At 40.4% G+C, this 16,666-nt stretch overlaps 1 protein-coding gene and 1 long non-coding RNA gene across 11 annotated transcripts in view; one reads left to right on the top strand and one right to left on the bottom strand.

Moving 5' to 3' along the window:
* Positions 1 to 1,019: 1,019 nt before the first annotated feature.
* LOC144294564 (uncharacterized) lies at positions 1,020 to 7,882 on the bottom strand. The gene is made up of 3 exons (XR_013361926.1): positions 7,613 to 7,882; positions 3,080 to 3,193; positions 1,020 to 1,986 (listed from the first exon to the last, which is right to left on the bottom strand). It is a non-coding gene; the product is annotated as an uncharacterized LOC144294564 (long non-coding RNA).
* Positions 7,381 to 16,666, top strand: part of ATG10 (autophagy related 10) — a 221,747-nt gene continuing 212,461 nt past the window's right edge. For 3 of the 10 annotated variants that reach the window (XR_013361884.1, XR_013361879.1, XM_077866175.1), the window contains exon 1: positions 8,065 to 8,297. The gene's annotated coding sequence lies outside the window, so the exon portion shown is untranslated. Of the gene's footprint in view, positions 7,773 to 8,054; positions 8,298 to 8,473; positions 10,145 to 12,527; positions 13,769 to 16,666 lie in introns of those variants that run through there. The other 7 variants (XM_077866202.1, XM_077866213.1, XM_077866161.1 and 4 more) reach the window with 6 other exon arrangements.

Raw genomic sequence — 16,666 nt, 5'->3', positions numbered from 1 at the left:
ACTGGGACTTGATCCGGGGTCTCCGGGATTACGCCCTGGACCGAAGGTGGCGCCAAACCGCCAAGCCACCAGGCTGCCCTTGACTTGTTTATTTTTGATCTTGCTAACCACTCTTTGGGAACTCTCTTCTTGGTGTTTTATTATCTAGTCTTTCCTATCTCCCTAATAATTCTTTTAGAATCATTGTGGGCTCTCCTACCTATTTCTAAAATATTGATGGTCTCTAAGTTTCCACCCTCACATCTCTTCTTGCTCTATATTATCTCCCTTGAATAGTGTCTTCTGTGACCATAGCTGCAACTGTCACCTGAATATTAATGATATTCCCAAATACAAGGAAGTGACTTTTTCTAAAGGGGTGGGGATCTAAAGTCAATGTGAAAGGCAAAAATAGAGTTAAAATTGCGTTTGAAAAATCTCATCTAAAATACTATGTACATGATTTTGAGTGTATATACTATCATCAGTCAAGAAATGATACACAGCCAGTTTTCTCCTGCTATTGGAACAGAAGGTTGTTTCTTGAGTTGAACACCAGATGAAGTTGTTGGCTTGCATTTAGGGTCCATGGTATAAGAAAAATGTATTTTTCTGTTTTGTTTTGTTTTGTTTTTTTGCCAAGCATATAGAGTTAATATGGCTTAGGTAAGTATGGGAGATAATTTCACTATATATATTTTCAGACTGACTCTTTCATTTAAATACCAAACTGCCTACCAAATATCACCTTTTGGATATACCAATACAGATTTGTTTTAGTTAGATTTCTGAAAGATGAAGATATCACATATTCATGCACTGCTTAGCAAAGACAAGGGTATAGCCCACATGCAGAGTGTTTTCATATCATCTGGGTTGATGTTCTTATTCTGGGCGGATGTCCTCTAACATTATACAGTCTGGCTAGAGCCATAGGCAGTTTTGGATTAGTGGAATCTCCAGACCAAGTATCACACAAGTCAGTAAACTCCAACTAAACAGCTTTATTGAGACTAATGGAATTCATAAGCATCTGGGAAGGCAATGCAATTCTTTAACTGGTCTTTTAAAGTGCTATACTCCACCCAATGGCTGTTACATCACCCTATAAGACCATCTTCAGAAGACCATCATGACCAATCAGCTAAGTGGAATATCAGCATTTTCCCATTGATGAGACTGAACATCTCACTATTATAAGTAGGGTGTATGCTGTGTGTATTAAGAACCAATATCAGGGGCACCTGACTGGCTCATTTAGTGGAGGGTGTGACTCCTGCTCTTGGGGCTGTAAATTTAAGCCCCCTACTGGGTGTAGAGATTACTTAAAAATAAATCTTAAAAAAAAAAAAAAAAACAATATCAAAGCCAAGTCTGTATGGCAATAAATTTTACCTCTTCTTTATTACATACACCAACAGCATAAATAATTAAAAACATCATAATACAAAGCAGTCAAACATTACATCAAAGATGTAGCAGCACTACTCAACTGTGGCCTGTTTCATCAGACATGTAATATTTATCCTCTTTCTTCATGTTCCATAATATGCCTCTTAACATGTCTTGAGTATATATAGAATAAGGATGCCTGTTTATATCCTTCTACTATCTCTGCCTACATAATTATACTATTAGCCCCTTAATCTGAGGAAGATTAAATGGTGAAAAGACATTCTCATGGCCATCACTGATTTGCAGAGGGTAGGATATTGTACATTTGGAATGTCCCATTATCATCCTTTGCTGGCCATCACATTTTGGCTTTTCTCCCTTTGAAGTTGACTTTTTTGTCTCCATTGTTATTCCTTTTACAGAACAACAGGACATAATTTACATCCAGATAACATTCTTTTGTGTCAAATATATATCCAGTAAAGGTAATTTTGTAAATCATTGGTTCTCACCTAAAAATTGCAGACATCAATTTTAATTTTTTTATTGGAGGTAGCATTCTTTATATTTATTATAAAAAGTAACACATTGGTGATACATTGTCTTCTAAATCTGAAATATCAAAAAAGTATGAAGAAAAGTCATTCATAATCCCTTTACCTAGGGATAGCCATTGTTAATTTTTAGTTGTAAGTAACCCTTTATTATTTTTCTATAGGACCATAAATGAAGTTATACTTTACATATTGTTTTGTACCTGGTCATCTTTCTATGTTAGAAAACACAGACTATTGATTATACTAATGATTGTATTATTCTCTTACCCCACATATCAATCTCATAAATTTGAAAATGTGTATCTTTTTGTTTTCCACACCCTGTAAAGGTAGGATTATTACTAATTCCATTTCATAAATAAATAGATCCTGAGGCTCAGAGAGGGTAAGTGACTGCTTGAAATCTACATATCAAGTAAGTGGCAGAAATAGAGCTTGCTGTATGACCTCCTGACACCAAATTGGTACCCTTTCCACAGCGTGCCTCTCATCTCTCTAATGGAGATAATGCAGATGAGGGGGCCAAGCAAATAATCATTATTGTTATTTATTTTAAGAGGCAGCCTAAAAAGAGTCATTGCCTTGGGAGCAACTTCTGATTTGGTCTGAATCTAGGGCAGCTTTGTGAATTAAAATTGCACAAAGCCTTCCAGGACTGCAGGCTGAACTTGTTTTAATGCAAAACATCGTTATAACGCACATATCAATATGCAATCAAATCCTACAATCAGAATTAATTCCTGATCAGTAAACATAGCCATAGAACATTAAAGGAAACAGGTCATTATTGAACTAGGACATTCAAGTCCTTGTGAGCAAAAAAGACAGACCCTATGTATGTACATTGATCTTGTATCATTACCCTTCCGCTATTTTCTTTGCTGGGTGATAAGTGGTGCAAAATCTAGTGGGGGAGAACATCTTGCTCTGTAGTTCTAAGGAATCTAACCTGTGCTCAGAAGGCACAAGGAGTTTGAACCAAAAATTCTGAAGAATTTGAGATTCTGTAATTACTTCTTTACAAATCAATGGATTCTGGATATAGGGTGCTGCAAATAATCCTGTTTGACTTTTTCCCCACAAAGTCCAAAGGTGAGGCATATTCTTTCATCAACGATAGTTTGCTATTTATCTACTTTCTCATTTACCTTTTCTTGGCCTCACATCATCTTAGTCAAGATTTTGGTTTGCCTGAGCAGCTGTCCTGGTATGCCTCCAAAGACTCTGGACTGCCTTGAAGGCCCTGAACATTTCAGTAAGACCTGGGAAGGAAGACTACAGTGAGAATTTATTCCTACTGGATTCCCGAATGCAAATTGCCAGGCCTCTGTTAAAATGTAATTTTTAGAGAAAGTAAAATTATGACTTCCAAACACATAGAAAAATGAATATAGTTAAAGACATTTTATTCATGTGGTATCAGGGAGCCAGGAAAAATGGGACAGAACTGATTTTTCCATGGGTAAAATGGGGGAATCAATTAAAATCACTACCAGACAGGACAAAAGTTACGTATATCTGTCAATACCTACAATTTACAAAGAGCAGCAAAATGTCTTAAAGACGCTGAATGAGGCTAGTAATGATAACCCAGAAGGATATGCTATAGATATGCATAGTTTTTTCCTGTACTTCCCCAAAATAAAAGAACAAATGGCCTTCTCAGCCAATTTCAGTAGGAAAAAACAAGCAACCTGAGTAGTATTAGATCACCGCCAGACTGACCCTTTTAGAATTCTGAATTCACCTGACAAATTTAAAACAAAAATTTTGGTTCCTAAGTGTCCTCAAGATGCTTGAAAGATAAAAATGTCCAAATTAGAATATTGGAAAACAAAGAAAAACTAAATATCAAAATTCACTAAAATATCCCATCCTTTATTCAGACAGTTCAAATTGGATTATTTCCTGAAATGTGTTATACCCTTTATAATACAAACTAGACTCTCAAGATCTTCAAAATACAAGCACAGTTATCCAATTCTACTGTTATGCTATACATTGTTAGCTACAGCATTTTGCTGCTGAGATTTTTTTTTTTTTAAGATTTTATTTATTTATTCATGAGAGACACAGAGAGAGAGGCAGAGACACAGGCAGAGGGAAAAGCAGGCTCCATGCAGGAAGCCCAAAGTGGGACTCGATCCTGGGACTCCAGGGTCACGCCGTGGGCTGAAGGCAGGTGCTCAACCACTGAGCCACCCAGGGGTCCCCTAAATGATTATTTAAAGCAGCTTTATTTATACTAGCCAGAAGCTGAAAACAACCTAAATGTCCTTCCTAGATAATGGATGTACAAAATGTGGTATATTCATGCAGTGGAATACTGATCAGCAATAAAAAGGAAATAATTACTGACAAATGCATCAATGAATTTCAGAAACATACTGGGTAAAAGAAGTCAGACACATATGTGCTTTACGTACTGTATGATACCATTCTCTAGAATTGGCAAAACCAGAGTGACTAATCTAGAGGAAATGAGTGGTTGCTAAAGGTCTGAGGGTGGAGGAAGTGATTAACTGTAAAGGGGTAGTAGGTCACTTTTTGGGATGATAGACATGTTCTTTATTTTGACTGTAGTAATAGTTACATGGGTGCATCTGTTTGTCAAAATGTACTGAACTATAGACTTAAAACGGTAGCATTTTATGTAAATCATATTTAAAATGTTGATGATAAAAATAAAACAAAAACCCCCCAAATATGTATGTACTGCAGGTGTACTAAAAATAACAAATAGGAAGTGGCGTGATGGACAGTTTGAATCACCCTGCTGTGGTTATTGTCTCTGAAACCTCATTCTTTGATATGGACTGTTTTTTTCTTTTTTTTCAGTGTCATTAAAAAATAATTAATGGACTTTATTTCTTAGAATTGTAACAGAATTCTCATGTATGCATTCAGTTTCCTCTTTTATTATCATCTTGCCTTAGTGTGGTACATCTGTTATACCTGATGAAGCAGTATTGGTAGATTGTTACTTAAGTCCATAGTTTATATTAGAATTCATTCTTTGTGCTGTATAAGTTTATAGATTTTCACTAAAGCATAATGTCATATACTCACCATTTCAGTATCAAAAATGATAGTTTTGTTGTCCTAAAAATGCTGTACGCTCCACACATTCCTTCTCCCAAACTCTGGCAACCACTGATCTTTTTACTGTCTCTATAGTTTTGCCAAACTATAATTTTCTTCTTTCACTTTTTTAGATAAATGCTATGTACAAACAGGTTTATGTTTCTTATTTCTGCCATCCAATCAGATTACCTCTCCTAACTTTTTTCTTTTATATAATTTATCTTTCCCTGAGAACCTCTTGGAGGATGGTGAAAGAGATGTGCCCTCTATAAGCTGCAGCAGAGAGAGCTATTTCTCCCCAATATCCATTCTGCCCTTCTTCCTTTTAATAAAATAATCCCATTCTGTCAAGGTTTGACTGAACCCTGGGCTACTTAGCTAGAGACTGCATTTCCTACCTTCCTCGTATCTTGGTGGCCCATGGGATATGAGTTTTCAATAAGTACAAGTGATACGAACTGACTAGAGAAAATAAGACATTTACCATGTAATTTTAAAGATTTTTAGTTTTAGTTTAGAGAGAGAGAGAAAGCATATGAGCAGAAGAGGGGGGCAAAGGGAGAGGGAGAGAATCTTCAGGCAGACTCCCCACTGAGTGGGGAGCCCAACCTGACCAGGGATTGATCCCAGGACCCTGAACCAAAACCAAGAGTTGAACGCCTAAGCAACTGAGCCACCCAGGTGCCCCTACCATGCAGCTTTAGACTTGTGTCCCATTCTTGGACCATACTCCTTAAAGGTTATTGTGAATTAATATACATCTGATGGACAAACCAAAGCCTATGAGGTTAAGTAAAGGAGTGGTCAAGGGAGCTCAAAGGAGAATCAGGGGACTGTGGATTTATGGGAGCTAAGGGAAGCAAGACTTTGTAGATGTGATTAACATGATCAAATAAAACTGAGAAATCCAATGAAACAAGGAATGAAAGGGAATTGATCGTTAGTCTCAGTTTTTATATCTATAAAATGGTTGTGTGGTTATTATATGGTTAGCTAAACTCAACTAAGCTTCTGGCTTATGGTGGGTTCTCAAATTTTAGCTTCCTTCTCTTTTTGTGATCAATGTATTGTTTTACTCCACAAATACTTATTACTAGTGAGGAACTCTGCCAGAGGCTGGCTATGCACTGATGACAGACCCTGCCCTAAAGCACTCTGAAGTGTTGTAGGGTAAACACCTAAACAGGCCAGGGCTGTTTCTTGTTAAGAGTGATATGATGAAAAGAAGTATATAGAAGTTACCTGATTTACCTTGCTCTGTTTCTTTGGTTTTGGCAGGTGGATTATGACACTTAAAAACATCTCAGGTGCAAAAAACTTTTTTTTTGTTAACATGGTATCATTGATGCATGAAAGTGTTTCTAGATTATTGGATACGATGCCAAGCAATGCATTCTTATTTCTTTTTTTTTAAGATTTTATTTATTTATTCATAGAGATGCAGAGAGAGAGAGAGAGAGAGGCAGAGACAGGCAGAGGGAGAAGCAGGCTCCATGCAGAGAGCCTGACGTGGGACTCGATCCCGCGTCTTCAGGATCACGCCCTGGACTGCAGGCGGCGCTAAACCGCTGCGCCACCGGGGCTGCCCCATTCTTATTTCTGTATGTTTGTTTTATGGCTTTTGAGGAACCGTTTAAAGTCGAAGGAAATACCCATTCACTAAAGTTCTCACTCAGAACTCACTTCCTTGTACAAAAAAAAAAAAAAAAAAAAAAAGCTGGTGAATTGTTTTTAATTGGCAACTATCGAATTCATTTATAGTCACAGTTACTCAAACATGTTAGGAAGTTCACTTACTAGCCCTATCTTTTGAGTTTTATTTTACATGCAGTAAAATGTATCCCTGTTATGAATTTTGTCCAGCAAAAAACGGTGTCATCAGGGTACACCCGGGTGGCTCAGTGGTTTAGCGCCACCTTCAGCCCAGGGCGTGACCCCGAGGTCCCAGGATCGTGTCCCACGTCGCGCTTCCTGCGTGGAGCCTGCTTCTCCTTCTGCCTGTGTCTCTCATGAATAAATAAAATCTTAAAAAAAAAAACCCAAAACGGTGTAATCATTAACACAATTAAATTATCGAACAGTTCCATCATTCCCCCCTCCCTCAAATTTCCTTAAGCTCTTTTTTAGTCAACCCCTTTCTCTGGTCACCATTGATCAGTGCTCTGTCCCTTTTTAAGCACTTTTTATCGTGAAATGATTACAGACTCACAAGAGACTGCAAAAATAGTGCCGAACCTCACGTATCCGTCACCTCGCTTTCCCCAGGGGTGACCTCTTACGTAACTGTGGTACAAGATCATAACCGAGCCCCATGCGCTTGAAGGCAGGTTTTCCTTTCACGTCTTCAACTCGCCACGCTTTTTTTTTTTTCACACAAATTTAATTCTGTTGTGTTACAAGGAGCAGAGCTAGTTTCCCCTCAGATGTCGGCTGTTGCATTTTCAGTCTCAGTCTTTCAGCTCGATTACCCCTGTTACTTCTACGTTTTTCTGTGGTCTTTACCCCACAGTCGCCCCCCCATCCCAATTTTTTTTTTTTTTTCCTGAGGTACGTGCCCCAGAGGGTACTACTGGAACTCTCGAACTGCTACCGTCTACCTGGGTCCTTAGGTCAAAGGAGGGAGCCGTGTTTGTGACTGGTGGCTGAGGCGCTTACAGGAGTTTCAGCGCGTGCACGGACGCCGGCCGGCTCGGACTCCAACCTCGGAGAAGGTTCTCGCTCCGCCCCGTCTCCAGCAGTCACTCACTAGTTTTCCAGGTATGTGGCTATTTGTTGGGAGGACAGGTGGCGACGCCGCAGCCGCTCGCCCGCGGCACCTGCACGGGCGGCCGCCCTCGTGCTCGCGGGGCGCGCGGCCACGGCTCGCTTCCGGCGGCGCTGGGCTGGGGGGCGGGGCCTCGGCTCGCGGGGGCCGGGGCTGCCGCGAGGCCACGCCCCCTGGCCCGAGTCCTGCGCGCGCGGCCCGCGACGTCAGCCCCTCCCCCGCGCGAGCCAGGCCCCAGGGGGCGCGGGAGGCGCAGGTGCGCATGCTCCGCGTCGGTCGCCGCGGCGGCTGTGGCGGAGGGAGGGCCGGGCCTGCCCGCTGGGGGCCGTCCGCGCGTTCGCTCCCGTCCGGTGCTGAGGCGTCCGTGGCCCCCGGGAGCCCTCCCGTCACCCCGCGCCCGGGCCCGCTGGCCGGACGGCCGCTGGCAGAGCGCTGGGCACCGCCCCGGCTCCCCTCCCCCAGCCCGCGGCCCCGCCTGCGCTAGGCCGGCGTTGGGGTCAGGGGCCGAGCGGAGCGGGGTGAGTACTCGCGCGGCCCCCGTCGGCCCCCGTCGCCCGCGCCGCACGGTCCTCCCGCCGCCGGCCGGCAGCCAGCCCCGAGCCCCGAACAAAGACCCGGAGGCGGGGCCCCGGAGCGGGCTGCCGGGGCGGCGGGGTCGCGCTGACCGGGCCCGGCGCCCGCGGGGACCCGGGAACAAAGGCTGCTCGGTGACCCGCGGTGACCCCGACGCCCAGGCCCGCTCAACTTGGAGGGGTTTCGGACTCCGTGAGAATCAGGGAGGGCCGGCCGGCTGGCTGGCTGGCATTCACAGCCGGCAGCCGTGCGTCTCCCGAATAACCTCTCCACGCGTAGCGCTGAAATCACGGATTGGGGCGTAGTCGACTCATTTAGAGGCGCGAACATCTGCGATGGCAAAGCTTACAAACATCGAGGAAAAGCAGCAGGATAGTTGAGAAGGGAGCCCTGCCTGCCTGAGAGGCCCACCTGCGGATGAATCCGTCATCTAGGGCGCTGTGCCCTGGCTCGACTTTGTGTTGGTCAGGGCTCAGGCCCAGCACTTAGTTATTTTTTAACTGGAAATGCAAATTATTCCTGACTGGGAGAGAAAAAAAAAAATACCCTCGAAGATTGTGGTTTCATTGCCCTATTGCCAAAATTTTAATTTTATTTATTTTTGATTTTTAAGATTTTGACCCCATTCAGCTCGCTCCTTCATCAGGAGTCCAGTAAATCTCTGCCACAGGCTGGCTTTGTGCGAATCATGTTTATAACTTAAAAAGTTATGATTGCACAGTGGCCTCAGTCTCCAGGGGGCAAAAGCTTAAGTCGGTACTTCTCAGAATTGGGAAACAGGCCCACTGTAGGACCCGGCAGCATTGTGGGACCCCAAGTAGAATCCTTCCCTTGTCGCCTCGGAAGAGTCCCAATACGGACAGAAGGAAACATTTACAAAATGAAAATTTGATCAAAAAAGGCAACGTTGAGCCCTTAAGAAATTCAAGTTAAGGCATTGTAATTACAAGGATCAAAAATCATTGTTGGTGTTTTGATTGAGGAAGTTAGTGGAAACAATTCCTCGTAGTTCTACACTGGATTCATTTGGATGTGGATAGACTGTTAGATTATTTCTCCTTACCTTCTCCCTTGGCCACTTCCTTTCCCCCTTTATTTAACATTAACGGAGACACTGCTACATCGTGAGACAATCAAGTTGGGCATAATGTTTTGTGACAAATTATAGCTTGATAGCGGTTCCTAATGCTTACAAATTTCTGAGAAAGATAAGCAACGCTTTAGGGAAAATGTCAGGCAGTGTTTGAATAATAAATATAGTCAGGAACCATAACAACAACAAAGTGCCTTAGAGATTATTTAGTGATTACGTGCTGAAAACAAATGTCTTCAGGGGCCAAGCCCACTAGGTATGAAACTATTAGAAAGTAGGGGAATGGAGAATCAACGCTGCCTAGAAGCATCCGGGTCAGGGAGAGGTTGCTGAAAACTGTGCAAAACCAGAGGCACCTCTAAGTACCTCAGGCCCGGAAGTACTGATTTCACAGGTTTACAGAACCCAGGAAGATAACTTCCTATGAGTTTAGCTTTGAGGTTAGAGGTATTTCATATTACCGTCATGTAATAGCCTTTGGAGAAAACTTTCAAAATCGCCTCTACACTAGCTCAGGAACCTGCAATGGTTTCTTACTGCCCACTGCTTTAACTGGAATTCTTTAGAGTTTTAGGGTCATCAGTAGACGTCTTTCCTTCAACTTGCCAACCTCCACATAGATGAATTTCTCAGCTTCATGGTGGCCAAAGGAAAGAAGGAAGCATACCACTTCTCAGGAAAAACACAGCTTTCTTAGAAGTAAATATTTATTGAGTCAAATGCAGATAGTGATCTCAGATTTCAAAGATACGCTAGTGTTTCTTACACTATGGTTCAGTTTTCTAGACTTTGTTAAGGTTCAGCCTACTTTCCAGCGTTTCTTAAGGGGAGCTCATCCGGCATGTGTATAGGGCTGCCTCATACATTGTAAGATGCTTGTTGTACCCAGTCCCTGAGCACTGAAGTGCAGTAGCAATTACAACCTCTCCTTTTTGTTATGGGCCCACTATGATCTCACTCATTTCCAGATATGCCCTTTGAGAATGGTCCCTCTTAATGTTGGGAGTCATTGGACCATATATGCCTGTACTTTACTACCCAGCTTATGCACAAGTATTGCCATTTTATTTTTAAAACTTAGCAAACTTTTTTTTTTTTTTTTTAAGATTTCATTTATCTACTTAGAGGGAAAACGCAAACACACACAGGCAGGGGGAGGGGCAGAGGCAGAAGCAGATGCCCTGCTGAGTAGGGAGGCTGAGGTGGGGCTTGATCTTGGGGCCTTGGGATCATGACTTGAACTGAAGGCAGGCGCCTAGCCCACTGAGCCACCCAGGTGCCCCCAAACTTAGCAAATTCTGTTCAGGCCCTATGTTGAGTTTTTCCATCTTTTTGGCATGGCTTTGTCTCCACTTGGTAAGTCCTTATTCACATACCATATTGAAGAACTGAATTCAAGTTTTCCAGACTCTCTTTTAGTCTCTGATTTTCCTAGGAAACATTTGACACTCCTTTCTATGAGGACACATGCAACAATATGCTAGGATATTATAGGTGCCAAGTGAATGAGTAAAAGCTTGTGGAAATAAGAAAGGACATTAATCTAGTTTTTTGTTTTTTGTTTTTTGTTTTTTAGTAATAATCTAGTTTTTAATGAAGACTTTGTTAGAAGAAAAAGGGAATGTTTGTTTCATTGAAAAGTGTCCAACTGCAAATTTTTTAATGGCACTTGGTAGTATATTTTAAAAACATATTGCCCTATTACCTATTTTCAGAGTAGTACTGAGTCTGTAGCTTCTGACACAGTACTGCTTTTTTTGGTCTCTTCTTGTTTGTTGAATGACTTTGGCCAAACTCATACACCATTAGTTCCTGGTTCTGGCCTCATTAGCATACATGTAGACTAGAGTTAGTTCTTCAAGTCCCATTCATAAGCAACAAGACGGGGCATCTGGGTGGCACAGCCCCTCAAGGTAAGCATCCTGCTCTTGGTTTTGGCTCAGGTCATGATCTCAGGGTCCTGGGGTTGAGGCCCGTGTCAGGGGGGTCTACTTGAGATTCTCTCTCTCCCATCTGTCCCTTCTGCTTGTGCTGTCTCTCTGTCTTAAATAAATACATCTTAAACTGCCCCTCCCCACCACGCACAAAAACCAAAAGTAACAAGAAAATTGGTGGATCAGCTGAAATCATCACCAGTTGTGGAATAGTTTCTCTTACGTGCTTGCAGCGAAATCTTGTTTCATATAAAAATATGGTAATCTTATAAAAATAATGACACTAGTATCAGAAAGATTAAGCCGTATAAATCCATTGTTTGCATGGGAAAAGACCAATTGGTGAATAGGCTTGAATGTTGAATTGAAGAAATGTACTATTGAGAGGTAGAGATATATAAAATAAATTCACAAATATTTTTTCTTTTATTCATTATAACTTTTATGTAATGTAGCTCTGTTATAGTTGCTAAGACACAAACTGATAATCAGAGATTCTCAGGTGTTTAGACATTGCTCTGTTGACTTCTGGTGTTCCTTGCTGTGAAGGAGATGGCTGAGGCTACCCTAATTTTTGTTCCTTTGTACGTAAACTCTTTTTTTTCTGTCTGTATCTTTGTTTTTTCTTTTTCTGTTTTAATTAAGATATTCCACTAGGCTACCTCTAGGCATAATATTTTGTTTTTTTCAACAGTTTTTTTCAGAAACAAAGTGAATCCTCTCAATTTGTAAGAGTAAATATGTTTGATCTCCCCCACTCCCAGCTCAGGAATAATTTTTCAGTGGTATGTTTGCTTATGATTCCAGTTCAGAAATGCCAGTTACTTGTAGATTGCATTTGTATTCTTTGTCCTTCTATCAATCAATATGCTTTGTTTTCTTCTTGATCCTTTTTCTTCTGTGTTTGGAGAGCATCTCACACGTATATGCTAAAATACTAATTAGATTTTTTTTCTAGCTTCTGTTCTTTTCTCTATTGCCTCTCATATAGAATTTAAATCTTTGCTCTTATTGTATATTTGAATTCCCTTCCAACTTTTTCTTATTCAGTTTCTTTTTTGCTCTCAGCTGTTGTTTCCCACCTCATTTCTTGCTTTTAGAGGCTTTGTTTTTCCTTTCCCTCTTTTTCTTTCTTTTTTAAAATTTTTTTTCCCTCTGTCTTTTTCAATTGGGAATGTAAAGTTGATAATTTCCAAGTTTTTTTCTGATTCCCAACGTAAGGCCACTATAGAAGGAAGCTTTCTCTCTCCCTTTATGTGGTGGTGTTCTTGCCTATGGCTCAAGAGCATCGTCATGGTCCCACACTGTTATTGACGTTTTTGATTTTCTTACCTCAACAGAAGAGGGACTTGTATAGGAATGGTACTGTTCACGCTTGTCAGAGTGAGCAAGCGCTCTGCATCGCTCTCACTTCCTCTAGGTGCTGATGGACTTTCCATCTACGTGTGAGGTAGGAGAATAGGTTGAAAGATTCAACCAAATTTATGAATGGTAGATCTTTCTGTTCTCAGAAGAGGTCTTCCCTTTGCTGTTGTTTTTCAATCCTGTGACTATAACAAGGGGAGTGTGTCTGTGTGATTTGAAATGGTTTATAGTTTTTTGAGTTTTTACAGGGAAAGTGGCAGTGGTGAGACTGTACTCTTGAGGGTTGTGCTGTTCCCACAGCCTCCTATTGCTGACCTTGCCTTGTAGTATACAGTGCTCTACTTGATGTCGCCTTCCACTGCTGGCCACAAACATTTTATTATTGTGAGACAACTGCCTTGAAGGAGGGTTAGCAGTGGGCTTGGAAGTCAATAGTGGATGGGGCTCCTGAGGGTAGGTTTTTTTTTTTTTTTTTTAAAAGGAAATATAGAATGAGGTAGAGTGAGATGACTTACAGTCTTCCTACCTGGATCTCCTGCTGCAGAGGCCACAGCAAGCATCCAGCTACCAATTAAGATTCTTTAGTTTCAGTCCAGGTATAATGTTGTATCTCATTTAAACTTTACTTGGGATATATATTTCACTGGCAAGGCAAGGAGGGAGTACCGAGCTTACTGGTTAGTTGCTGTCAAGACTGAACCAAACTTTCTCTCTTTTGCTGCTTTCCTGTGCTATTAATTAGATTGCTCAGTCCATCTATCCCTGCTGTGCCCATCCAGGCTGTCAAATGCCTTGAAATCAGGTCACTCACTAGCCCTATCAAAACAATCCATTTTTTGTCTCACTTTACTAGCGTGGTTCTTCTTGAAAAGTATCTCTGGTGCTAATTATACATGTTTATTTGGGGGACTTCAGAATCAAGTAATCTCTCTGGCCTAGGCCTTAGATTCCACATTTGAATTTGTACCCTGGCTGCTTCTTTGCTCTCTGAAATTTGAGGACCACTGTCCAAGGGCCCTACTAGGTAAGTGATATCTAAATGAATATAAGCCAAATTCTCATAAAGATATCGGGTTCAGTTTACTTCCTTAGCTAGTAATTGCATGTTTTTCTTTTTTTTTTTCTTTTTTTTTTTTTACGAAAGAGTCTAAATGTAAATTTATAATAATAATGTGGAATTGTTACAGGGAGGGACAAATACAGAGGAAGTTGCTTACTTTTATTAGTTAAAAATTATCTTTAATATTTAAAGGTATTCATAGTGTATTCTGTGGTAATCACATTTTTCTGGTAAATGATCTGGGGAAATTTATATTTCTGTAAGTGTTTTAGTCTCGCTGTGATTCTGATGTACATTGATTTTTGGTTCATCAAAAGAAATGTTTCAGACATAAAATAAGATAAAATAAAACAAAATTAAATAAACACAAAAAATCAGTTCCCCACACATTAGATTAAAAAGCACATACAAAAAGTGGAGAATGGTAGTGAAAAAAAATTGATTTTAACAAAAAAGGATATTTTGAACAGTGACTATAGTGTTAGAATTTACTGTTTTTGTTTTTGTTTTTTTTTAATAGTAGCAGCAGTATAAGCTTCATACAGTCTAGTCTTAGAGCTAAACTCTAGTTTTTATTTTATTTTTTTAGATTTTATTTGAGAGAGCATAAATCTGGAAACAGAAGCTGTTCATATGTCTAAGGGTTTTAGATTTGCAAAATAAATTCTTGCCATTTTTGATAACTAAACTACCGTTGTGGTTATTTCCATTTTTGACCATAATTTTAGCCATCTCATAGTAGGAAGTTTTAATATTTTAATTTCTGCCTCTACTAGTCTGTGAATTTGGTAGAGGACCAAGGAGTGTTATATATTGTGTCATATATTGAAAAGTACATACGAAAATGTTGATTGTATTATATTTTCATTTTTAATGAGTTGAAATATTCTTATTTGAGCAAAGAGACAATAATTATTCAGTGATATTTCATTATGGCATATTACGATGATTCAAACTGAGATGGATATCATTTTAATATAATAGAGTTCCTAATTTTGTAATCAAGCCATAAGTGTTTGTATTATTATATGTAACATCCTTCAGCAAAGCTCAGTCCTTAGATAATTTTATAAGTATTCAACCAAATATTAATTAGTGCTTTGATGTGCTGTCATCTTGCTAGTGGCACAGTGCTGTTAATTAGATAAACTATGGCTATTGAGTGAAATTTTATGTTTCGACTAACATTTTGAATGGTTCAGTAAACCTCAAGTAACCGGGGGGCTCAGGGGATGAAATGTTTTTACTTTAGTTCAATTTTGTTGTTAAGTAAGGGTTTGTTTGGAATTGATAAAATATGCCAAGATGTATTAGTATTTTTTTATGAATTAAATTCAATTTCTCTCAATTTGATTTAATATCTCTCAATTTATGTCAGGGTCATTATAAAGGTAGAAAAACTAATTTTCTGACTGCTCCATTTTGGTCTTCCTGTTTAATTTCTGTATCCTTTCCCTGAGTGATCAAATGTGTTCTGTTATCTATATGATGTTGATTTAGAATCAATATTTCCGGCCCCGATTTCTTTTTCTTTCTGAGTTCCAGATCCATCTCAAAATGACTGCTAGATTCTCTTCACATGGTTATTCCACAGGCATTTCAAACTCAAAGTCAGTGTGATTAATTTAAATCCATCTCACTCCCCAAACCTGTTCTCGCTCAGTGTACCACCACCTACGGCAAAGAGTGGGGAATCTTTCCTGAATCTTTTCTCTCACAGATCCTCACATACCAAGATCCACCAGTTGTAATGAGTACACTACCAAAATGTCTTTTGAATCTCTCCCTCTTCTACCCTATTTCCAAACTTTGGCTCTTTTTGGCTTCATTTTGTCTTTCCTGGATTGTTGCAAGAGACTTTTCTTGGATGTTCATCTAGTCAGGCAAGACCTGTAGTCTCCACTGGAAACCAGAATGCAAATCTGATCTGTTTACTCCCACTGTCAAAACCTTTCTGAGGCCTCAGGCTAGCAGGCCCTCTTGTCCTCTTCAGCAGGAGCTCTCCCAGTACCCATCCTCTACCTCTGTGTTTCAGTCAAGCAAGAGTTCTTTAATTACCGGACCTTCCCTTTTATTCAGATTTGTGTACATTCTATTCCTTTGCCTTCCTCCTTTGCTGAGTTAGCTTCTGTTCTTCCTTTTAGTGTTTTCTTAGATGTTACTTTCTCAACTTGTGTCTGCACTGAAGCACCTTAACCAGGATTTGGTGTATAACCCGGAGACCTCTTTCACATACCTGAAGCATTTGATGACTCCCTGAGTCATTATCTCTTACATACTTATATTCCTGTACTTGGTGCTTTCTTTTCCCAAATCTGTTCTCCCACTGTTTTCCTACCCTCTCAGATTTTCCATTGTGAGCTCAGGAGCACACATCCCTAGTAAACAAACTTATCTAAATCCTTAACCCATTATTGTCTTTACTACATTCTGTGGAGTAAGTTAAGTGCTTTTAGAAAAAGAATTTTCTGGTCAAAAGAGACAGGAAACCCTGAATTAATGGTTTCCCCATCACAACATGTGAATCCCCAGGATTGGGTGGGGGGCAGGGAGATATAGTATGGATCAGTTTCCACACTTATATCTCACAGGGTGTTAACATCTTCACAGGTCTGTGCTCCACTAACTAGTTTTAAAGGAAACTTGGCTTTGAAACAAAAAACAGCAAATAAAAACTGAAACTCTTTGAGTGGAAGCTGCTCCTTCCTCCACCCTGCAAATTTTAGGGTATGGAGATTGCTGGTAGCCCACTTCCCCAGAGCCAGTTTTAGGCCACTGCTTCTCTGGCTTTGGTGTAATTATCCCTGCTCCTTTGGGACTCCTTTGAAGATCTTTTGAGGAATTTCTTATCATATGAAATTC

This window comes from Canis aureus, chromosome 2 (assembly GCF_053574225.1).
Source record: "Canis aureus isolate CA01 chromosome 2, VMU_Caureus_v.1.0, whole genome shotgun sequence".
NCBI lineage: Eukaryota > Metazoa > Chordata > Mammalia > Carnivora > Canidae > Canis > Canis aureus.
Note: the sequence above shows the minus strand (reverse complement) of the source record. Positions and strands in the feature narration are given on the sequence as shown.